We start from the raw sequence: 23,783 nt of genomic DNA, 5'->3' as shown, positions 1-23,783 counted from the left end.
ATCTGCAGGGCCAGACACAAAGCACGTTTTGGCAGGATTAACGGCAGGGAACCCCTTGGGTGGGAAGACACAGGTGCAGAAATCTCTGCGATCAAGTGGAGTATAATTCACGGTGACATACTGCCAGGACAGATAGAAAAATATTAGAATATATGGAGAGGTACCTATCTCACAGAGCTGGAAGGGACCCTGAGAGGTCATCGTGTCCAGCCCCCTGCCTTCACTAGCAGGACCAAGGGCTGATTTTTGCCCCAGATCCCTAAGCGGCTGTCTCAAGGATTGAACTCCCAACCCTGGGTTTAGCAGGCCAGTGCTCAAACCGCTGAGCGATCCCTCCCCCTGGAGCTTTTAGTAACAGGATTCTTGTGCCTTCGGCAAAAATGCACCTAGAAACGGGTGGTTTTGAAAGTTTATTAACGGGGGGTGGATGACAGAAGGAATGAGAGAGTCTCATGCTTCCAGCTGGGAATGTGGCATCTCCTCAGGGAGGGAGGAGCGCGTATCGCCCGCAGTCCGTGAGAGAACTGTCCCGGTTGCTAGCTGGCAGCCTTTTGCAGCTGAACAGGGGACAGATCTCCCTCTAGAGCAGCGGTTCTCAAACTTTAACATCCCGTGAACCCCTTTGATTAAAATGTCAAGTCTCAAGAACCCACTCCTAAAAATGAACATTTACAGGGATTTTTTCCTTTACCGGAGTATAAATTATAAAAGCAGCGAGCTTGGAAATATAAACTTTGTTTTTATGACATGCTTATCACACATTATTTAATATTAATTACTATTTTTCACTACAGTATTTTTAGTCCATTATGAAAACGGCGACACTCTGCCAAGATCTCACTTTCGTAGTTTGTATCACTGTGATTAAGCCTGTTACAAGACAAGGCTCCTACGTTTCATCACGGAGTATCAGCCATGAAACAGCAAGAAGGGATTTAAGAAGCTGACTCATAGAAGGGACCATTATAATCGTCTAGTCCAGGGGTAGGCAACTTATGGCACGGGTGCTGAAGGCGGCACGCAAGCTGATTTTCAGTGGCATTCACACTGCCTGGGTCCTGGCCACCGGTCCGGGGTGCTCTGCATTTTAATTTCATTTTAACTGAAGTTTCTTAAACACTCTAAAAACCTTATTTACTTTACATACAACAATAGCTTAGTTTTATATTACAGACTTATAAAAAGAGACCTTCTAAAAACGTTAAAACGTATGACTGGCATGCCAAACCTTAAATTAGAGTGAATAAATGAAAACTTGGCACCCCACTTCTGAAAGGTTGCCGACCCCTGATCTAGTCCGACCTCCTGCACAATGCAGGCCGCAGAATCTCACCCACCCACTTCTATAACAAACCCCTGACCTATGTCTGAGTTATTGCAGTCCTCTGATTGTGGTTTAAAGACCTCAAACTGCAGAGAATCCTCCAGGAAGAGTTCCTCCTACTCAAACATTCAGGGCTTGCGCAGCCCAGGCAAACAACGCGCCTCACAACAAAGCTTAAACTTCTTGTTCATCATTATTTTAAAAACAATCCTCACTGCCTATTTAATTTTAAAAACAGCCACAAATATCCACCTCCTTTTCCATGTCGTATAAGCAGCCTTGAAGTTGAAATCTCCTCAGTGTGACAGAGATGTTTGCTTTGATCTGTTTAGCTCTTCGAAGTCCAGGGGCTGCAGGCTGCTGGCCCCAGGGTCCCTATGGACAGCTCTGTCTGCCATTAGGGAATTTTTTCCCGAGAACCCCCTGGAACTTTTTGCAAACCCCAGTTTGGGAACCTTTGCTCTAGAGGGGCTCCAGAGGGGGAAACCAGGGAAGGAATAGTGGGAATACAGCAGGTAAGTATGCTCAGTGGTCTGCGATGGGATGTTAGATGCGATGGGATCTGAGTTACTACAGAAAATTCTTTCCTGGGTGCTGGCAGGTGAGTCTTGTCCACATGCTCAGGGTTTAACTCATCGCCATATTTGGGGTCGGGAAGGAATTTTCCTCCAGGGCGGATTGGCAGAGGCCCTGGAGGTTTTTCGCCTTCATCTGCAGCATGGGGCACAGATCACTTGCTGGAGGATTCTCTGCACCTTGAGGTCTTTAAACCACAATTTGAAGACTTCAATAACTCAGGCATAGGTTAGGGGTTTGTTACAGGAGTAGGTGGGTGAGATTCTGTGGCCTGCATTGTGCAGGAGGTCAGACTAGATGATCATAATGGTCCCTTCTGGCCTTAAAGTCTATGAGTCTCCTCACAGGTCACTTGGGAGAGGATGTCCAGGACAGAATGGCTGATTCAGCCTCTGTGCACCCAGGCATTCAGGTTTTGAGAGGGAAAGGTGGAACTGACATCCCGGAGGGCAGCGGTCACACAACTGACCTCTCGAGGAGAGAGAGAGGAGTAACGGAGGGTACCTCAATCCAAGTCCCAGTTTTTTTGGATGTTGTTCCTGATATTAAAATTAAAAAGGTTGTAGAGTAGTTTTTCAACTAAGGGCTAGGGGAAAACCGACAGGTGTGGAGGAGCACGTGGTTTGGACAGAGACAGCCCTTAGGGGAGGACCTATTAATGGAGATTCTCTCTATCCTAGTAAGGAGGAGAGGATGGAAGATGATAAAATACAGGTAGGATCTGATGAGAAACAGTGAAATGAAAAACAATCCCATTCAGACAGCTAAAAAGTGACACGTTTTTAAAGTACTTACAGGTCTGTCACATCTTACGCACATTTAACCTGCACAATTTCAGCTTTACATGGTCGGCAAAAACCAGAGAAAAATAACAATTTTAACACTGTACCTGTAGTGCAGGTGATTGTGCCCACCGTTCCACTCAATGTAATTTTGACTCTACGCGATTTTCGCTCTACGTGCTGACTGCGGAACGTAACCCCAGCGTAAGATGCGACAGACCCGCATATACCAGTGCTAGGGTGAACTCGAGTGCCTCGTATTCAATGAGGAGATTGATATAACGAGCATCACAGAAACTTGGTGGAATGAGGATAATCAATGGGACGCAGTAATACTAGGGTACAAAATATATCGGAAGGACAGAACAGGTCGTGCTGGTGGGGGAGTGGTATGATACGTGAAAAAAAGTGTAGAATCAAATTAAGTAAAAATCTTAAATGAAGCAAGTGGTACCATAGGATCTCTATGGATAGTAATTCCATGCTCGAATAATACTACAGCAGTGGGGATATATTACCGACCCCCTAACCAGGATGGTGATAGTGACTGTGAAATGCTCAGAGATTAGAGAGACTAATAAAATGCAAAACTCCATAATGGGGCATTTCAACTGGACGATCGAGGTGCTTAAAGAGCACTCAAGGACGATCAGGTCATTGAGGAGAAACTAAATGAATTCTTTCCATCAGTCTTCACGGCTGAGGATGTGAGGGAGATTCCCAGATCTGAGCCATTCTTTTTACGTGACAAATGTGAGGAACTGTCCCAAATCGAGGTGTCGTTAGAGGAGGTTTTGGAACAAACAGATAAACTTAACAGTAATAAAAACCACCAGGTCCAGACGGGATTCACCCAAGAGTTCTGAAGGAACTCAAATGTGAAACTGCAGGACTGCTAACTGTCGTCTGTAACCTATCATTTAAATCAGCTTCTGTACCAAATGGAGAACGCCAATTTTTAAAAAGGGCTCCAGAGGTGATCCCAGCAATTACAGGCCAGTAAGCCTCACTTCAGTACCGGGCAAACTTGTTTGAAATTATAGTAAATCACAGAATTGTCAGACACATAGATGAACAAAATTTGTTGGGGAAGAGGCAACGTGGTTTTGTAAAGGGAAATCATGCCTCACCAATCTACTAGAATTCTTTGAGGGGCTCAACAAACATGTGGGCAAGGGGGACCCAGTGGATATAGTGTACTTAGATTTTCAGAAAGCCTTTGACAAGGTCCCTCACCAAAGGCTCTTAAGCAAAGGAAGCTGTCATGGGATAAGAGGGAAGGTTCTCTCATGGATTGGTAACTGGTTAAAAGGTAGGAAATATAGGGTAGGAATAAATGGTCAATTTTCAAAATGGAGAGAGGTAAATAGTGGTGTCGCCCAGGGGTCTGTACTGGGCCCCGTCCTATGCAACATATTCATAAATGATCTGGAAAAAGGAGTAAACAGTGAGGTGGCAAAATTTTCAGATGATACCAAACTACTTAAGATTGTTAAGTCCCAGGCAGACTGCGAAGAGCTACAAAAGGATCTCACAAAACTGGGTGACTGGGCAACAAAATGGCAGATGAAATTCAATGTTGATAAACGCAAAGTAACACACACTGGAAAACATAATCCCAACCATAGATATTCGATAGGGTCTAAATTGGCTGTTACCGCTCAAGAGAGAGATCTTGGAGTCACTGTGGACAGTTCTCTGAAAATATCCACTCAGTGTGCAGTGGCCGTCAGAAAAGTCAGTGTTGGGAATCAAGAAAGGGATAGATAATGAGAGAAAATATCATGTTGCCTCTCTATAAATCCATGGTACCCCCATACCTTGAATACTGCGAGCAGATGGGGTCGCCCTGTCTCCAAAAAGATCTGTTGGAGTTGGAAAAGGTTCAGAAAAGGGCAACAAAAATGATTCGGGGTCTGGAACAGCAGTTGTATGAGGAGAGATTAACAAGACTAGGACTTTTCAGCTTCGACAAGAGAGAACTAAGGGGGGATATGATAGAGGGCTATAAACTCATGACGGGGGTGGAGAAAGTAAATAAGGAAGTGTTAGTTACTCCTCACAACACAAGAACTAGGGGTCACCAAATGAAATGACTAGGCAGCAGGTTTAAAACAAACAAAAGGAAGTATTTCCTCACACAACATACAGTTAACCTGTGGAACTCCTTGCCGCAGGATGTTGTGAAGGCCAAGACCATAACAGGGTTCAAAAAAGAGCTAGAGAAGTGCATGGAGGACAGGTCCATGAGTGGCTACTAGCCAGGCTGGGCAGGGATGGTGTCTCTAGCCTCTGTTTGCCAGAAGCTGGGAATGGGCGACAGGGGATGGGTCACTTGATGATTCCCTGTTCTGTTCATTCCCTCTGGGAATTGGTCACTGTCGGCAGACAGGACACTGGGCTAGGTGGACCTTTGGTCTGATCCAGTCTGACCGTTCTTATAGGTTTGTGGAAATTAACTGTGTCTTTTTCAGAGAGGATGCAGCTCCTACTGAAGGACTGGCTGTCTGTGAGAATGGAGATGACCCCACTGGCAGAAGGAAGGAGGGATTTCCCCAAGCTGGTGAGACACAGAAAAACTATGGAACAGTTTCTGGGACAAGGTGAATCTGAATCAAGAGTAGACATTCTTAACCCAAAGAGAATAAATCAAAACCCTTTAGGAAAAGCAGGTGGGGAAGGACTCCGTGCTGGGACTGGGGAACACAGGGTAACCCCCCAAAAGGGTTACAAAATAATGAAGCATTTCTCACCCCTGAGATCTGGATTCACTCTGAATCCCCGTCACAGCAGGAGTGAATCAGTCACAGGGGTCACCCGGCTTCACATTGTTCCACCATTTCCAGCTGCACATGGGGGCTGGAGGCCGTGATGCCCCGTCGTTAACATGGTTATGGGGCTGAAATCTCCCCCTGGCCGGTCAGAGACAGACACGTACCTGTGTCGCTCCCCAGCTCCCGTCGCAGCGTCTCTAGGGGAAGGAGAAGATGGGAGAGGTGAGAATTCAGGCCCTCGCATTCATGGAGAAATCCCCATTGCTTATTAACGGAACTGCTGTTAACTACGAGATGGTGACAGAGATCAGACAGAGCCAGCCCCACAGGGCTGCTCCATGGGAAGGGCGACTCGCTGAGCTGGGCTGTGGGAGGGAGCCCATGATCAGTGAGATCACTCGAGCCCCCGACTCCTCCCCAGGGTCTGGAGAGGCCCCCCCTAGACTCCAACTTACCTTTGAATCCCAGCAGCACCTCCTGCAGCATGGCACTTTTCAGAGAGAAATCGCTGAGTCTCTTCTCCAGCTCCGCAAACGACGGCTCTGGCTTCCGAAACGTCCCGTCCTCCCTGCTGGGGGAAGGAGGGGTGAGAAATAGGCCTGAGCCCCCGACCCTGAGCCCAGCAGCCCCCAAACTCCAGGATCCCTGGATCTGAGCTTTGCAGCCTGAGATTGTCTCTGTTACGGAGAGTCACCTGCCCTCAGCCCCGTGCTCGCCATGGGACCAGAGAGACGGGACACTGGGGAAACTCGGGGGCAAGGAACAGAGACGGGCTTGGGAGCTTTCTGTGGGACGCTCTGGTTCTGTGGGTTCTGACTGCGTGCAGATGTGCTCGCCCGATCTCGGAAAAAATATACTGGAATAGGAAAAATGCAACAAAAACGACGAGGGGTCTGAGACAGGATCTGTACGAGGAGAGAGATGTAAGATTGGGACTTTTCAGCTTGAGAAAGACAATGAAGAGGGGATCTCACAGAGGTCTGCGAAAGCATGACTGGTGTGGAGAAAGTAAATGAGGACGTGTTAGTTACTCCTTCTCATACCACAAGAACTAGGGGTCACCCCATGAAATGAATAGGCAGCAAGTTTAGAAGGAAAAAAAAAGAATTATTTCCTCACACAACCTGTGGAACTCCTTGCCACAGGATGCTGTGAAGGCCAAGACTATAACAAGGTTCAAAAGAGAGCTAGAGAAGTGCATGGAGGACAGGTCCATCAGTGGCTACTAGCCAGGCTGGGCAGGGATGGTGTCTCTAGCCTCTGTTTGCCAGAAGCTGGGAATGGGCGACAGGAGATGGGTCACTTGATGATTCCCTGCTCTGTTCATTCCCCCGGGGCACCTGGCACTGGCGGCTGGCGGCAGACAGGACACTGGGCTAGATGGACAGTTTGATCTGACTCAGTCTGGCCGCAGTTATGTTCGCAGCCACCTCCCACTCTGGGATATTCCAGCAGCCAGGGGCCCCGGCACCGGCATTACGTGGAAAGGGAGGAGACGCAGACCAAAGAGTGGGCAGGTCCCAGCTGCTCAGACAGAGCCCAGGGCTCCGGCAGAGGACGAACGTGGGCCCTGAACACCAAAAGCCCTGAGCCCTTCCGCAGGAGCAGCAACCGGGGGTGCCTGGCTCAGATGGGGGGTGGGGGGACGTCCTCCACTTTCTGGTACATTCAGGAGGCCAGGGCATCAATTTAAGACTCTGCACGCCACCTCCCTTCACAGGACACCCACATATTTCAGTGGGACAACAAAGGGGAGACTCGGGGACCAAGCACACACACACACCCCCTCCCGGGAACAAAGGAAGTCAGCGTCTATGCGGACGCTCCAATGAGATTAACGGAGGCCGAGGGCCTTCACACCCCTCTGAGCCGCTGTTTCAGGCTGTCTGCAGACTCAGGAAGGCGCCGCTGTCTCCCCGTGTCCATCGGGGAGGGTTTCTTTGCAACCAGGAGGGCTAGAAACTTACTTTAAAAAATATAAATGGAAAGCTGAGATTCTGCACACCCTGAACACATGAGGTGGCCACGTGAATACGTCAGCCAGGCCCGGCCTGGCCCCTGGCCCACGTCTGACAGCCCTGGGGGGACCGTATCAGCTGTCCGAGAGGAGGCAGAATCCCAGGCTCGGAGCTGGCGGGTCGCACGGCAGGGGCAGGGCCCAGCGCCGAATTCAGCCCTATCGCACCACGAGGGGAGCGAGACGGAGCCCAGCACTCACCTGCCCCCACAGCTCCCGGCGCCCTAGAGAGGGAGAGAAAGATGAGGCCGTCAGAGGACGTGTCCCAGGCTGGGGGAGCCTCCTGCTCTGCAGGGGAATCGCCAGGGGAGCCTCTGGGGTTTAGGGGAATTGCAGACACTCAGGCTCTTGTGCAGACAGCAGGGGCCAGTTTTGTAAATTGTATAGAGGGCTGGTTAGGGGAGGGTGTCGTGGCCTGGCCCGCACCTCCTATCTGCCGCCCCCGGACCCCTGCCCCATCCACACCCCCCGGCTCCCTGTCCCCTGACTGCCCCCAGACCCCTGCCGCCCCATCCAACCCCTCCTCCTTCCTGACTGCCCCCTCCCCCCCAGGACCCCTGTCCCCATTCAACACCCTGTTCCCCCCCCCGACCACCGTCCACACCCCCGCCCTCTGGCCACCACCCCAAACTCCCTTGCCCTCTATCCAAGCCCCCCTTGCTCCCTGCCCCCTTACTGCCCCCAGGAGCTCACAGCCCCGCCGCCCCATCCAACCCCTCCTCTCATTCCTGACTGCCCCGCTGGGACCGCTGCCGCCCCATCCTACCCCTCCTGTCATTCCTGATGGCCCCCCAGGACCCCTGCCCCATCTAACCACCCCTTCTCCCTGTCCCCTCATCACCCCCAGAACCCCTGCCCCTGACTGTCCCCCGTCGCCCCATCCAACCCCCGTCCTTCCTGACTGCCCCCCCAGGACCCTTGCCCCCACTCAACCCCCTGTTCCCACCCCAACCACCCCGAGCCCTGTCCTCACCCCTGCCCTCTGACCACCACCCCGAACTCCCCTGCCCCATCCAACCCCCCCTCCTTCCTGACTGCCCCCCCAGGACCCCTGCCCCCATTCAACACCCTGTTTCCCCGCAACTCCCCTGCCCCCGACCACCACCCCAAACTCCCCTGCCCTCTTTCCAACCCTCCCCCCCTGCTCCCTGCCCCCTTACCGCGCTGCCTGGAGCCACCCCCACGCAGCCGTGGGGCGAGCGAGCTGAGGCTGCGGGAGAGGGGGGGCAGCGGGGGAGGGGCCGGGGCCAGGCGCTCGGGGGGCCGAGCAGGACGGTCCCGTGGGCGGCTGCAGTTTGCCCGTCTCCGTCTCTGTCCCTTCTCCGGACGATGGCTCTCTCCAGCTCCTGCAGCCGGGCCAGCAGCCGCTGCTCCTGCTCCTCCAGAAACCCTCGCAGCTCCCGCCACTCCCAGCCGATCTGCCGCCTCTCGGCTGCCCCCTGCTCCTGCAGCCACAGGGCGAGGGCGGCTGGGCAGCGGGGAGACCCGGAAAGGCACCGCCCGGCGGGTGCGGGATTTCCTCCCCGCTGCGGGACCTCCTGTGCGGGGGGACGTGGGGTCATTCACCCCTGGAGGGGAGGGGGGTCAGGGCCGGGGTGAGCGGGACACGGCTCACGGGGGGGGACTGTTCTCCCCAAAATCTCATCAACCTGCACCGAGCCAAACCCTCCATCTCTGCAGCCCCCAGTTCATCTCCTTCCCCCCCATCCCCCTGGTCACTGCGACGTCCAGCCAGCCCGTGGGCAGGGGCTCTGGGCTCATACAGCCGGACCCTCTCCTGCCCGGCAGCCCCCTGCCCCCTAAGGGCATCGCACCCCCGTGTCGGACCCTCTCCTGCCCAGCAGCCCCCTGCCCCCTAAGGGCATCGCACCCCCATGTCGGACCCTCTCCTGCCCGGCAGCCCCCTGCCCCCTAAGAGCATCGCCCCCCCGTGTCGGACCCTCTCCTGCCCAGCAGCCCCCTGCCCCCTAAGAGCATCGCCCCCCCGTGTCGGACCCTCTCCTGCCCAGCAGCCCCCTGCCCCCTAAGGGCATCACCCCCCCGTGTCGGACCCTCTCCTGCCCAGCAGCCCCCTGCCCCCTAAGGGCATCACCCCCCCGTGTCGGACCCTCTCCTGCCCAGCAGCCCCCTGCCCCCTAAGGGCATCGCGCCCCCGTGTCAGACCCTCTCCTGCCCGGCAGCCCCCTGCCCCCTAAGGGCATCGCCCCCCCCGTGTCGGACCCTCTCCTGCCCGGCAGCCCCCTGCCCCCTAAGAGCATCACCCCCCGTGTCGGACCCTCTCCTGCCCAGCAGCCCCCTGCCCCCTAAGAGCATCGCCCCCCCGTGTCGGACCCTCTCCTGCCCGGCAGCCCCCTGCCCCCTAAGAGCATCACCCCCCCGTGTCGGACCCTCTCCTGCCCAGCAGCCCCCTGCCCCCTAAGAGCATCGCCCCCCCGTGTCGGACCCTCTCCTGCCCAGCAGCCCCCTGCCCCCTAAGGGCATCGCCCCCCCGTGTCGGACCCTCTCCTGCCCGGCAGCCCCCTGCCCCCTAAGGGCATCACCCCCCCGTGTCGGACCCTCTCCTGCCCGGCAGCCCCCTGCCCCCTAAGAGCATCGCCCCCCCCGTGTCAGACCCTCTCCTGCCCGGCAGCCCCCTGCCCCCTAAGAGCATCGCCCCCCCGTGTCGGACCCTCTCCTGCCCAGCAGCCCCCTGCCCCCTAAGAGCATCGCCCCCCCGTGTCGGACCCTCTCCTGCCCAGCAGCCCCCTGCCCCCTAAGAGCATCGCCCCCCCGTGTCGGACCCTCTCCTGCCCAGCAGCCCCCTGCCCCCTAAGGGCATCACCCCCCCGTGTCGGACCCTCTCCTGCCCAGCAGCCCCCTGCCCCCTAAGAGCATCGCCCCCCCGTGTCGGACCCTCTCCTGCCTGGCAGCCCCCTGCCCGCTAAGAGCATCGCCCCCCCATGTCGGACCCTCTCCTGCCCAGCAGCCCCCTGCCCCCTAAGAGCATCGCCCCCCCGTGTCGGACCCTCTCCTGCCCGGCAGCCCCCTGCCCCCTCAGGGCATCATCCCCCCATGTCGGACCCTCTCCTGCCCAGCAGCCCCCTGCCCCCTAAGAGCATCGCACCCCCCCCATGTCAGACCCTCTCCTGCCCGGCAGCCCCCTGCCCCATAAGAGCATCATCCCCCCATGTCGGACCCTCTCCTGCCCAGCAGCCCCCTGCCCCCTAAGAGCATCACCCCCCCGTGTCGGACCCTCTCCTGCCCGGCAGCCCCCTGCCCCCTAAGGGCATCGCACCCCCATGTCGGACCCTCTCCTGCCCACCAGCCCCCTACCCCCTCAGGGCATCATCCCCCCATGTCGGACCCTCTCCTACCCAGCAGCTCCCTGCCCCCTAAGGGCATCACCCCCCCCCCGTGTCTGACCCTCTCCCGCCCGGCAGCCCCTTGCCCCCTAAGAGCATCACTCCCCCTGTGTGGGACCCTCTCCTCCCCAGCAGCCCCCTGCCCCCTAAGAGTATCGCACCCCCTATGTTGGACCCTCTCCTGCCCAGCAGCCCCCTGCCCCCTAAGAGCATCACCCCCCCGTGTCGGACCCTCTCCTGCCCAGCAGCCCCTGCCCCATAAGAGCATCGCACCCCCATGTCGGACCCTCTCCTGCCCAGCAGCCCCCTGCCCCCTAAGAGCATCACCCCCCCGTGTCGGACCCTCTCCTGCCCAGAAGCCCCCTGCCCCCTAAGGGAATCGTGCCCCACCCTGTGTCTGACCCTCTCCTGCCCAGCAGCCCCCTGCCCCCTAAGGGAATCGTGCCCCACCCTGTGTCTGACCCTCTCCCGCTCGGCAGCCCCCTGCCTCGTAAGGGCATCACCCCCCTGTGTCTGACCCTCTCCCACCCAGCAGCCCCCTGCTCCCTAAGGGCATCACCCCCCCATGTCTGACCCTCTCCCGCCCGGCAGCCCCCTGCCCCCTAAGGACATCGAACCCCCCATGTCAGACCCTCTCCTGCCCAGCAGCCCCCTGCCCCCTAAGAGCATCGGACACCCCCCCTTGTCGGACCCTCTCCTGCGCAGCAGCCCCCTGCCCCCTAAGAGCATCGGACACTCCCCCCTTGTCGGACCCTCTCCTACCCAGCAGCCCCTGCCCCCTAAGAGCATCACCCCCCGTGTCAGACCATCTCCTGCCCAGCAGCCCCCTTCCCCCTAAGAGCATCGCATCCCCATGTCGGACCCTCTCCTGCCCAGCAGCCCCCTGCCCCCTAAGAGCATCACCCCCCCATGTCTGACCCTTTCCTGCCCAGCAGCCCCCTGCCCCCTAAGCGCATCACCCCCCTGTGTCTGACCCTCTCCCGCCCGGCAGCTCCCTGCCCCCTAAGGGCATCACCCCCCCCGTGTCTGACCCTCTCCCGCCCAGCAGCCCCCTGCCACATAAGGGCATCACCTCCTCTGTGTGGGACCCTCTCCTGCCCAGCAGCCCCCTGCCCCCTAAGAGCATCACCCCCCCCGTGTCTGACCCTCTCCTGCCCAGCAGCCCCCTTCCCCCTAAGAGCATCGTCACCCCCGTGTCAGACCCTCTCCTGCCGAGCAGCCCCCAGCCCCCTAAGGGCATCACCCCCCCCATGTCGGACCTTCTCCTGCCCAGCAGCCCCTGCCCCCTAAGGGCATCGCACCCCCCATGTCGGACCTTCTCCTGCCCAGCAGCCCCCTGCCCCCTAAGGGCATCGCACCCCCCATGTCGGACCTTCTCCTGCCCAGCAGCCCCCTGCCCCCTAAGGGCATCGCACCCCCCATGTCGGACCTTCTCCTGCCCAGCAGCCTCCTGCCCCCTAAGGGCATCGCGCCACCCCCGTGTCGGACCCTCTCCTGCCCAGCAGCCCCCTGCCCCCTAAGAGCATCGCACCCCCCGTGTCGGACCCTCTCCTGTTCACCAGCCCCCTTCCCCCTAAGGGCATCACCCCCCCATGTCCGACCCTCTCCTGCCCGGCAGCCCCCTGCCCCCAGGGGCATCCTCCCCCTCCCGTGTCAGACCCTCTCCTGCCCGGCAGCCTCCTGCCCCCTAAGGGCATCGCGCCCCCACCCGTGTCGGACCCTCTCCTGCCCGGCAGCTCCCTGCCCCCTAAGGGCATCAAACCCCCACGTCGGACCCTCTCCTGCCCGGCAGCCTCCTGTCCCCTGAGAGCATCACCCCCCGTGTCTGACCCTCTCCTGCCCAGCAGCTCCCTGCCCCCTAAGCGCATCACCCCCCTGTGTCTGACCCTCTCCTGCCCAGCAGCTCCCTGCCCCCTAAGGGCATCACCCCCCCCGTGTCTGACCCTCTCCCGCCCGGCAGCCCCCTGCCACATAAGGGCATCACCCCCTCTGTGTGGGACCCTCTCCTGCCCAGCAGCCCCCTGCCCCCTAAGAGCATCGCCACCCCCTGTGTCTGACCCTCTCCTGCCCGGCAGCCCCCTGCCCCCTAAGAGCATCACCCCCCCCGTGTCTGACCCTCTCCTGCCCAGCAGCCCCCTGCCCCCTAAGAGCATCGCACCCCCGTGTCAGACCCTCTCCTGCCCAGCAGCCCCCAGCCCCCTAAGGGCATCACCCCCCCCATGTCGGACCTTCTCCTGCCCAGCAGCCCACTGCCCCGTAAGGGCATCGCACCCCCCATGTCGGACCTTCTCCTGCCCAGCAGCCCCCTGCCCCGTAAGGGCATCGCACCCCCCATGTCGGACCTTCTCCTGCCCAGCAGCCTCCTGCCCCCTAAGGGCATCGCGCCACCCCCGTGTTGGACCCTCTCCTACCCAGCAGCCCCCTGCCCCCTAAGGGCATCACCCCCCCGTGTCCGACCCTCTCCTGCCTAGCAGCCCCCTGCCCCCTAGGGGCATCCTCCCCCCCCCGTGTCAGACCCTCTCCTGCCCGGCAGCCTCCTGCCCCCTAAGGGCATCGCGCCCCCACCCGTGTCGGACCCTCTCCTGCCCGGCAGCTCCCTGCCCCCTAAGGGCATCAAACCCCCACGTCGGACCCTCTCCTGCCCAGCACCCCCTGCCCCCTAAGGGCATCGCACACCCCGTGTCTGACCCTCTCCCGCCCAGCAGCCCCCTGCCCCTTAAGGACATCGCACCCCCCGTGTCGGACCCTCTCCTGCCCAGCAGCTTCCTGCCCCCTAAGGGCATCATCCCCCCATGTTGGACCCTCTCCCGCCCAGCAGCCCCCTGCCCCCTAAGGGCATCACCCCCCCGTGTCGGACCCTCTCCTGCCCAGCAGCCTCCTGCCCCCTAAGGGCATCGCCACCCCCTGTGTCTGACCCTCTCCCACCCAGAAACCTCCTGCCCCCTAAGGGCATCGCGCCCCCCGTGTTGGACCCTCCCCTGTCCAGCAGCCTCCTGCTCCCTAAGGGCATCGCGCCCCCCCCATGTCCAACCTCTCCCACCTGGCAGCCCCCTGCCCCCTAAGGGCATCGCGCCCCCTCATGTCAGACCCTCTCCTGCCCAGCAGCCCCCTGCCCCCTAAGGGCATCGCACTCCCCCGTTTGACTCTTTCCTGCCCAGCAGCCTCCTGCCCCCTAAGGGCATCACCCTCCCCCATGTCAGACCCTCTCCTGTCCACCAGCCTCCTGCCCCCTAAGGGCATCACCCCCCCCATGACTGACCCTTTCCCGCCCAGCAGCCCCCTGCCCCCTAAGGCCATCGCGCCACCCCATGTCAGACCCTCTCCTGTCCACCAGCCTCCTGCCCCCTAAGGGCATCACCCCCCCCATGACTGACCCTCTCCTGCCCAGCAGCCCCCTGCCCCCTAAGGGCATCACCCCCCCCCCGTGTCAGACCCTCTCCTGCCCAGCAGCCCCCTGCCCCCTAAGGCCATCGCGCCCCCCCACGTCTGGCCCCGCCTCTCCCTGGGCTCCCGGGGGGTGGGTCCCCGGCTGAGGCCGGCAGGTTGGGCCCTGCATTCACCGGCACTCGGGGCTCTGGGACCCCCGGCAAACCCCAGGGGTGGGGGGCCCTGGGCACCTACCAGCAGCTCCTCGCTTAGCCGCTGCCCCTCGGCTTCGGCGGCTTCTCCCTGGGCTCGCAGGGGGGCCGGACGCTCTGCTGGGGGGGCCTGGAAGAGGCAGGAGGGGGTTACAAACCGCTGCAAACCCCCCCAGCTGCCAGATTTCAGGGTCCCCCCCACCCTGCAGAGCCCCCAGGACCCACAGAGACTTCCCCCCCAGGTCTAGTTCAGTCTCAGCCAGGACGATGTGGGAGCTGATGGTGAAGGGGGGGCAGGTTTTCCCGAGAAAACACAGAACCCCCCGGGGAAGGGACGGGGTGCAGCCCCCTGCCCCCCCAAGCCCCCAGCTTTGGGTATTGGCTGACTCCATCCAAATCCTAAGCAACCAACTTCAGACACTGCCCCCCCCCACAGACCCCAAGCGCCAGATGTGAACATGGAGCCCCCCAACTGAATATCCCCCAAACCCCAGCTCTGATCCCCCATGGACACCCCCAAACTCCCTGCTCTTCCCCCCCACTTACACCCTGAAACTCCTCACATGTCCCCCCCGACACCCCCCAACTCCCCGCTTGTCCCCCCAGTGATACCCAACACCTCCCTCTTCCCCCCACTGACACCCCCAAACTCCCCGCTTTTCCTCCAATCTCCCTGCTTTGCCCCCCCACTGATACCCGCAAACCACCAGCCTTGCCCCCCAACCGCCCCACGACCCCCCCCAGCCCCGCTCTGACCCCCCAGCCCCGCAGGCTGCCCCCCTCCCGGGCCCCGCCTGGGCTCCGAGCTCCGCAGCCGAGCCGCGCTCCGGGCCCCTCCCCGCGTGTCCGCACCACGCGTGTCCCCGGCCCACGCGCGTCCCCGGGCCCCACCGCGCTGCCCCGCGGGCTGCAGGGCTGGAGCAGCCCCCGCGCTGCGCTCCCGGCCCCGGCCATGGCCCCGCTGCCGGTGCAAAGAGCGGGGGCCGGGCCAGGGGGGGCAGGAAGGGGCGGCTCCTCCCCGGACCTGGCCCCGCCCCCGCCCCCGCCCCCGGGTCCCACGCAGGGGGTTTGGGACACGCAGGGAACCCAGCTCTGGGCTGGCTGGGAACCGCCCCCCCCGCAGCCTGCAGGATCAGACCGGGATGCAATGGGATTGGGGGGGGCTGCTTGCAGAAACTGGGGGTGTCTGAGGGGGGGAGAGGCGGCAGGGGGAGGCTGCAGTGGGAGAGTGAGGGGGGGAGCAATGGGAGGCTGTCTTGGCTCCGCTGACCCCACTCCAAATTTCAAGGCCTTTGTCCCGCAGAGGACCTGGCCATGGGGTGACCAGACCCCAAATGTGGAAATTCAGCACAGGGGTGTGGGGGGTAATAGGAGTCTATATAAGAAAAAGACCCCAAAATCGGGACGGTCCCTATAAAATCAGGCCATCTGGTCCCCCTAGATGCCCCAGTTTTAACACATGGGGCTGGGGGGAGGGAATGTTTGTTATTAGAAAGACTTGAATCGTAAAGCAAAGTTTAGGGTGACCAGATGTCCTGATTTTATAGGGACCGTCCCGATATCTGGGGCTTTTTCTTATAGAGACGTCTCTTACCCCCCACGCCCTGTCCTGATTTTTCACCCTTGCCATCTGGTCACCCTACCAAAGGCCTGAAAATGTTTCGCTCGTTTGTCACAACCAATCTGAATACCCTTTGCCAATGCCAAGTTAAATTCAAGTCTGAAAACAGTTGCCTGGAAGTGTCAAGTTGACATTTTCTTTTTTTTCTACGTCCTTGCTCCAAAGCTCAAGCCGTGTCTACACCAGCACTTTTGTCGGTATAATTTAGCTCACTCAGGGGTGTGGAAACCCCCCCTCTGCATGACGTAAGTTACACCTAGGGTGACCAAATGTCCCGATTCCATAGGGACCGTCCCGATTTTGGGAGCTTTTTCTTCTATAGCCTCCTATTACCCTCCCACCCCCGTCCCAATTTTTCACACTTGCTGTCTGGTCACCCTAGTTACACCAACCAAAGCGCTGGAGTAAACAGCAGCCTGTGTAGACATGGCTTTAGATGTCATTGATTACATCAGGGGTCGGCAGCCTTTCAGAAGCGGTGTGCCGAGTCTTCGTTTATTCACTCTAATTTAAGGTTTCGTGTGCCAGTCATACATTTTAACCTCTTTAGAAGGTCTCTTTCTATAAGTCTGTAATATAGAACTAAACTACCGTTGTATGTAAAGGAAACAAGTTTTTGTAAATGTTTAAGAGGCTTCATTTAAAATTAAATTAAAATGCAGAGCCCCCTGGACTGGAGGCCAGGACCTGGGCAGTGTGAGTGCCACTGAAAATCAGCTCGCCTGCCGCCGTTGGTACACGCACCATAGGTTGCCTACCCCTGGATTAATTACATCTTGCTTGGAGGTTATTTTTACGTTAGACCAGGGGTGGGCAACCTATGACGTGGCACAGGAGAGGATTTTCAGTGGCACTCACACTGCCTGGGTCCTGGCCACTGGTCCGGAGGGGCTCTGCATTTTAATTTAATTTTAAATGAAGCTTCTTAATCATTTTAAAAACCTTATTTACTTTACATACAACCATAGTTTAGCTCTATATTATAGCCTTATAGAAAGAGACCTTCTAAAAGCGTTAAATTGTATTACTGGGCACGTAAAACCTTAAAGCAGAGTGAATAAATGAAGACTCAGCACAGCACGTCTGAAAGGTGGCCGTGCTTTGATTTTATTTGTCATGTCATGCGCTAGAAATCTAAACAGTAGGCCCCGGGGTGTGTTACTAAGACACAGCTTTGTGTGTGTTTGTGGAACAGGGACACTTGCGTTGCGGAAGAGGTTTCTCTGGATTCTGGACCTTGACCAAGCAATCTGAACCTTGACCAAAAAATAATAATTGACTACCTCTCGTCCTCTCCCCCCGCACCGCTTCTCCTTTGTTTCCACAGACGTTTAAATTTGCTTTCAAGTCTGAGAACTCCCCATCACTAGCTTTATTGCATGAATGAGAGAGACGTTTTCTTCTTTTTCACTATTACATTGCTATTGCAATCAACACCTAGAATGGAAACTCCCCATGGGCACTGTGCACCTTGATGCTTTTCAATACAGTTTTTCAGAAAAGAGAGCTAATAAATACAACCCTGAACACCCAGGGACCACACACTGGTAGCGGATTGTGGTCGAAACACGGCAGATTTCACCAGTTAGCTAAGGTCCCATCTTGGCCTAAATTCCAGGGAACCAGGAGCTTGCCCGAAATCATTCACGAGCTTAAAATAGTTCAGCTGCTTTAGAAAAGTGGAATTGCCCATTGGAAAAATATCCAATAATCAGTGAACTCCCTTTGGACGCTCTGGGATTGCATTTCACGGAACAAAACTGGCTCTGGAAAAATCGACAGGCCTATGTAAAACGCTCAGCGCTCTCTCGCTGAGCGAGGTATTGACACTTGGCCGCAAACCGGCTTTTGGAATCCGTTGTCGGAAGCCAGAGTTGGTTCCAACCCAGATGAGCTGAAGAAACACGTTTTAAATGTTTCCTAATAAACGACATAAAAACGATTCACGCTTCGTTCCCGTTCAGCACAAGGTTTTCAGCCAGCTGAATGTGTCTTGCCCACAGAAAAGCGAGGGGGGGATAGGATGTTTGTTAGCCTGAAGCAAACAGCAATTGGCTGCAATCGGAGCGGATTTCAGTTCCTTAGTTTGTAGCTGAAAAGAATCCGTGCAAAATGACCTGCTTGAAAAGATTGTACAAGTCCCTTGTGATCTCCTGTCTGTCACCAGTTCAGGGCTCACATGCACGGCAGAGCAAAGAGGAACCTTCTGAACACGTCAGATTTGAAAAAAAGCCTCACCCAGCAGAGTGGCGCAGCGGAAGCGTGCTGGGCCCATAACCCAGAGGTCGATGGATCGAAACCATCCTCTGCTAGTTACCATTTTCCCCCCCCCCACACGTGTAGCCCTGGAAATAATTCATGCGGCTTTTACTTTATCCACCTAGGAAAGAGGAACCAAGTCTCTTGCATTTACTTTTTCACAGCGATTCAACAAAGGGAGAAAGCCCCAGAGCGGCCCCTCCTCTAAGGAGACAGAAGTGCTGGGACCCCCATCACATACAACCGCAGGACTGGAAGGGACCTCCAGCGCTCAGCTAGTCCAGTCCCTGGCACTGTGACAGGACTAAGTATTATCTAGACCTTCCCCGACAGGGGTTTGTCCAACCTGCTCTTAAAAACTCCTATGATGGAGATTCCACATCCTCCCTGGGCAATTTATTCCAGTGCGTAACCGCCCTGACAGTTAGGGAGTTCTTCCTAATGTCCAACCTAAACCTCCCTTGCTGCAAAGTGCTTCTTGTCCTATCCTCAGAGGTTAAAAAGAACCATTTTTCTCCGCCCTTCTTTGAACAACCTTCTATGTACTTGTATATTGCCATCATGTTCCCCCCCCACCCGGCAGCCTTCTCTTCCCCAGACTAAACAAACCCAACGTTGTTGGTTTTTTTCCCCCCACCTGCCCTCACAAGTCATGTGTTCTACAGCTTTAACCATTTTTGTTGCTCTTCGCTGGCCCTTCTCCAGTTTCAGCATTACAATCAATATCTAGCATGGAAACGCGTCATTTCAAATCAACATTCACTCTTCCTCCCTTATCAGCGCTCTTTTCTTAAACTCGACCTATTAGCCTTAACTTTTGCAGCACGTGTGGGTAGGTCTTGTCCCACCCTGACTTCTGCGAAACCAAGGGTTAAGGATTGTCGTCAGTTTAACAATGTCTTAAACTTGTTATTTTCTCTATTTTTTGACAGGGGAAAATCCACGTAAAGAATGGACAGACCAGGGGTCATCAACCTTTCAGAAGTGCTGTGCTGAGTCTTCATTTATTCACTGTAATTTAAGGTTTCACGTGCCGGTCATACAGTTTAACGTTTTCAGAAGGTCTCTTTCTATAAGTCTATAATATAGAACTAAACTACTGTTGTATGTAAAGTAAATAAGGTTTTTAAAATGTTTAAGAGACTTCATTTAAAATTAAATTAAAATGCAGAGCCCCCCAGACCGGTGGCCAGGACCCGGGCAGTGTGAGTGCCAGTGAAAATCACACGTGCCATGGGTTGCCTCCCCCGGGTTAGAATAACATGTTATACGCTGAACAATTACACTGTAGTACGTAAACGCACGTTTAGCCATTTTTAAATATGTGTCTCAGGTAAACATTTGAGAACTTTAACTACACGGGCTGTTCACACGACAGCCTGCGAGAGTTGCAACATCGGTAACGATTTTTAATGCAGCATTAAACCAGTGCAATGGCTATTCCTTGACTTATCTCCCATTTCCTCTTCCAAAAGAGTGCGTTTACGGAAGGAGGTATCAGTTCAACTCCCTTGTGTAACAGGGCTGCTACCGTGAAAAGCTCTGTAACCGTTCTGGTTAGTACGGCTCATTAGGACGTTCTCTTTTAGGCACGGATTTTTCCTTCAGGATGTATTTTTGGATTGAAGACTCTTAGCCCAAGCGATGGTTTTGGTACGGTTTCTCAAAATAAACGGGGGGGGGGTAGGATTAAATTGGTTTTGAGAGCTTTGGCGTCTTTCGTGGAGGTGGAGTCCTTATGTCGGTGGAGCAGGCTGCGTCCTTCTCCGGAAGCGGCCTCCTGGAGTAGACACGGATGCAATCCTAGATGCTTTGACAAGTAGACCCGGCCTTAGATTGGGAAGAGCGGCCTTGTCCTGGGGGTCTACAGACTAGCCTGAAGGGGTCCACAAAACGTTGTCATTACCATGGCTTTCAACCTGTGGGGAGCTATGATTTCCAAAGGGGTCCGCCCCTCCCTTCAAAAACTCCTTTCAGGGTCCGCAAATGAAAACTGGCCAAGGCAAGGGGGATGCCTGGTGCCTTTAGGGACACGGCCCTGGGAGGCAGGGGGTTGAGACGTCCAATCCTGCGAGTGGGGGAAACAGAAAAGGTCCCTTTGGCCCCCACCCAATTTTGGCAACCGAGGCTCAGCCCATCAGGGGTAACTTTGATCCTGTCTACCCGAGGTGTTGCCCTCTGCCACCTTCTCAACCGGGGGTGGTCTTAGGGGAAATGGAGCCCTGGGCAAACTTGTATTTTGATGCCCCGGCGGGCTCGGTGCCCCCCCATTGCCCCTGGCCCCCCCAGGTTCCCCACACCCCCATCTCCACTGCCTCCCCCAGTGTTTAATTTGTAGTGAAAGAGCTGTATTGCCACACTTACTTGGTGCTGCAATGTGTCCCCTCCTGTGCTCCTAAACCCTGCAACCCCCCATGCCCACATGACCTGGGGCTCGCTTCCCCGTCCGTCCCGTCCCCCCCACATTCCTCTGCACCCCATAGGGGTGAGCAAGAAGCCACCCAGTTGGGGAAACGACCTGGATGCCCAGAGCGCTTGGTTTCGCCTCTTGTTTCCCCCCCGCCCCCCGTAGCTCTCTACGGGGGTGCGCGGCATCTGTGCATCAACCCCTCACCCTCCCACCCGTCCTTAAAAGGGAGGTTAATAAATACAACCCTGAACACCCCAGGGACCATGCAGCGGTAGGGGATTGTGGTCGAAACACGGCAGATTTCACTGGTTAGCTAAGGTCCCATCTTGGCCTAACTTCCAGGGAGCCAGGATCCTGCCCTAAATCATTCGCGAGCTTAAAAATAGTACGGCCGCTTTAGAAAACTGGAATTGCCCATTGGAAAAAATAAAATAAAATAAGCAGCCAGCTGCATTTGCCTGTCGGTTTAACAGACGCTCTGGGTTTGCGTTTCACGGGCTTGGGAAAAATCGACAGGCCTCTGCGAAATGCTCGGCTCCCTCTCGCTGAGCGAGGTATTGAAACGTGGCCGCAAACCGGCTTTTGGAATCCGTTGTCGGATGCCAGAGTTGGTTCCAAGCCAGATGAGCTGAAGAAACACGTTTTAAACGTTTCCTAGTAAACGACATAAAAACGATTCAGTTTGTTCCCGTTCAGCACGAGGTTTTCTGCCAGCTGAATGTGTCTTGCCCACAGAAAAGCGAGGGGGGGACAGGATGTTTTTGCCGGATTGTTAGATGTAAAGCAAACAGCAACTAGCTGCATTGGATCAGATTTCAGTTCCTTAGTTTGTAGCTGAAAAGAATCCGTGCAAACGGACCTGCTTGAAAAGATTGTACAAGTCCCTTGTGATCTCCTGTCTGTCACCAGTTCAGGGCTCACATGCACGGCAGAGCAAAGAGAAACCTTCTGAATATGTGAGATTTGGAAAAACCCACCCAGCAGAGTGGCGCAGCGGAAGCGTGCTGGGCCCATAACCCAGAGGTCGATGGATCGAAACCATCCTCTGCTAGTTACCTTTTTTTCCCCCCACTTGTAGCCCTGGAAATAATTCATGCGGCTTTTACTTTATCCACCTAGGAAAGAGGAACCAAGTCTCTTGCATTTACTTTTTCACAGCGATTCAACGAAGGGAGAAAGCCACAGAGCGGCCCCTCCTCTAAGGAGACAGAAGTGCTGGGACCCCCATCACATACAACCGCAGGACTGGAAGGGACCTCCAGCGCTTCGCTAGTCCAGTCCCCGGCACTGTGACAGGACTAAGTATTATCTAGACCTTCCCCGACAGGGGTTTGTCCAACCTGCTCTTAAAAATCCCCAACGATGGAGATTCCACAACCTCCCTGGGCAATTTATTCCAGTGCGTAACCGCCCTGACAGTTAGGGAGTTCTTCCTAATGTCCAACCTAAACCTCCCTTGCTGCAAAGTGCTTCTTGTCCTATCCTCAGAGGTTAAAAAGAACCATTTTTCTCCGCCCTTCTTTTAACAACCTTCTATGTACTTGTATATTGCCATCATGTTCCCCCCCACCCGGCAGCCTTCTCTTCCCCAGACTAAACAAACCCAACCTTGTTGGGTTTTTTCCCCCCACCTGCCCTCACAAGTCATGTGTTCTACAGCTTTAACCATTTTTGTTGCTCTTCGCTGGCCCTTCTCCAGTTTCAGCATTACAATCAATATCTAGCATGGAAACGCATCATTTCAAATCAACATTCACTCTTCCTCCCTTATCAGCGCTCTTTTCTTAAACTCGACCTATTAGCCTTAACTTTTGCAGCACGTGTGGGTAGGTCTTGTCCCACCCTGATCTCTGCGAAACCAAGGGTTGAGGATTGTCGTCAGTTTAACAATGTCTTAAACTTGTTATTTTCTCTATTTTTTGACAGGGGAAAATCCACGTAAAGAATGGACAGACCAGGGGTCGTCAACCTTTCAGAAGTGCTGTGCTGAGTCTTCATTTATTCACTTAATTTAAGGTTTCACGTGCCGGTCATACAGTTTAACGTTTTCAGAAGGTCTCTTTCTATAAGTCTATAATATAGAACTAAACTACTGTTGTATGTAAAGTAAATAAGGTTTTTAAAATGTTTAAGAGACTTCATTTAAAATTAAATTAAAATGCAGAGCCCCCAGACCGGTGGCCAGGACCCGGGCAGTGTGAGTGCTAGTGAAAATCACACGTGCCATGGGTTGCCTCCCCCGGGTTAGAATAACATGTTATACGCTGAACAATTACACTGTAGTACGTAAACACACGTTTACCCATTTTTAAATATGTGTCTCAGGTAAACGTTTGAGAACTTTAACTACACGGGCTGTTCACACGACAGCCTGCGAGAGTTGCAACGTCTGTAACGATTTTTAATGCAGCATTAAACCAGTGCAATGGCTATTCCTCGACTTATCTCCCATTTCCTCTTCCAAAAGAGTGAGTTTACGGAAGGAGGTATTAGTTCAACTCCCTTGCGTAACAGGGCTGCTACCGTGAAAAGCTCTGTAACCGTTCTGGTTCGTACAGCTCAGCCATTAGGACGTTCTCTTTTAGGCACAGATTTTTCCTTCAGGATGTATTTTCGGATTGAAGACTCTTAGCCCAAGAGATGGTTTTGGTACGGTTTCTCAAAATAAACAGGGCAGGTAGGATTAAATTGGTTTTGAGAGTTTTGGCATCTTTCGTGGAGGTGGAGTCCTTATGTCGGTGGAGCAGGCTGCTTCCTTCACCGGAAGGGGCCTCCTGGAGTAGACACGGATGCAACCCTAGATGCTTTGACGAGTAGACCCGGCCTTAGATTGGGAAGAGCGGCCTTGTCCTGGGGGTCTGCAGACTACCCTGAACGGGACCACGAAATGTTGTTGTTACCACGGCTTTCAACCTGTGGGGAGCTATGATTTCCAAAGTCCGCTCTTCCCTTCAAAAACTCCTTTCAGGGTCCACAAATGAAAACTGGCCCAGGCAAGGGGGATGCCTGGTGCCTTTAGGGACACGGCCCTGGGAGGCAGGGGGTTGAGACGTCCAATCCTGCGAGTGGGGGAAACAGAAAAGGTCCCTTTGGCCCCCACC

The 23,783-nt window shown here is 55.7% G+C and overlaps 2 non-coding genes across 2 annotated transcripts; both read left to right on the top strand.

The window, feature by feature from the left end:
• Positions 1-18,253: 18,253 nt before the first annotated feature.
• Positions 18,254-18,325, top strand: TRNAM-CAU. Its single transcript has one exon. It is a non-coding gene; the product is annotated as a tRNA-Met (tRNA).
• A 3,336-nt stretch (positions 18,326-21,661) lies between these two features.
• On the top strand, positions 21,662-21,733 carry TRNAM-CAU. Its single transcript has one exon. It is a non-coding gene; the product is annotated as a tRNA-Met (tRNA).
• Positions 21,734-23,783: the final 2,050 nt, after the last annotated feature.

Source organism: Gopherus evgoodei, unplaced genomic scaffold, assembly GCF_007399415.2.
Source record: "Gopherus evgoodei ecotype Sinaloan lineage unplaced genomic scaffold, rGopEvg1_v1.p scaffold_94_arrow_ctg1, whole genome shotgun sequence".
Classification (NCBI taxonomy): Eukaryota; Metazoa; Chordata; order Testudines; family Testudinidae; genus Gopherus; species Gopherus evgoodei.
Note: the sequence above shows the minus strand (reverse complement) of the source record. Positions and strands in the feature narration are given on the sequence as shown.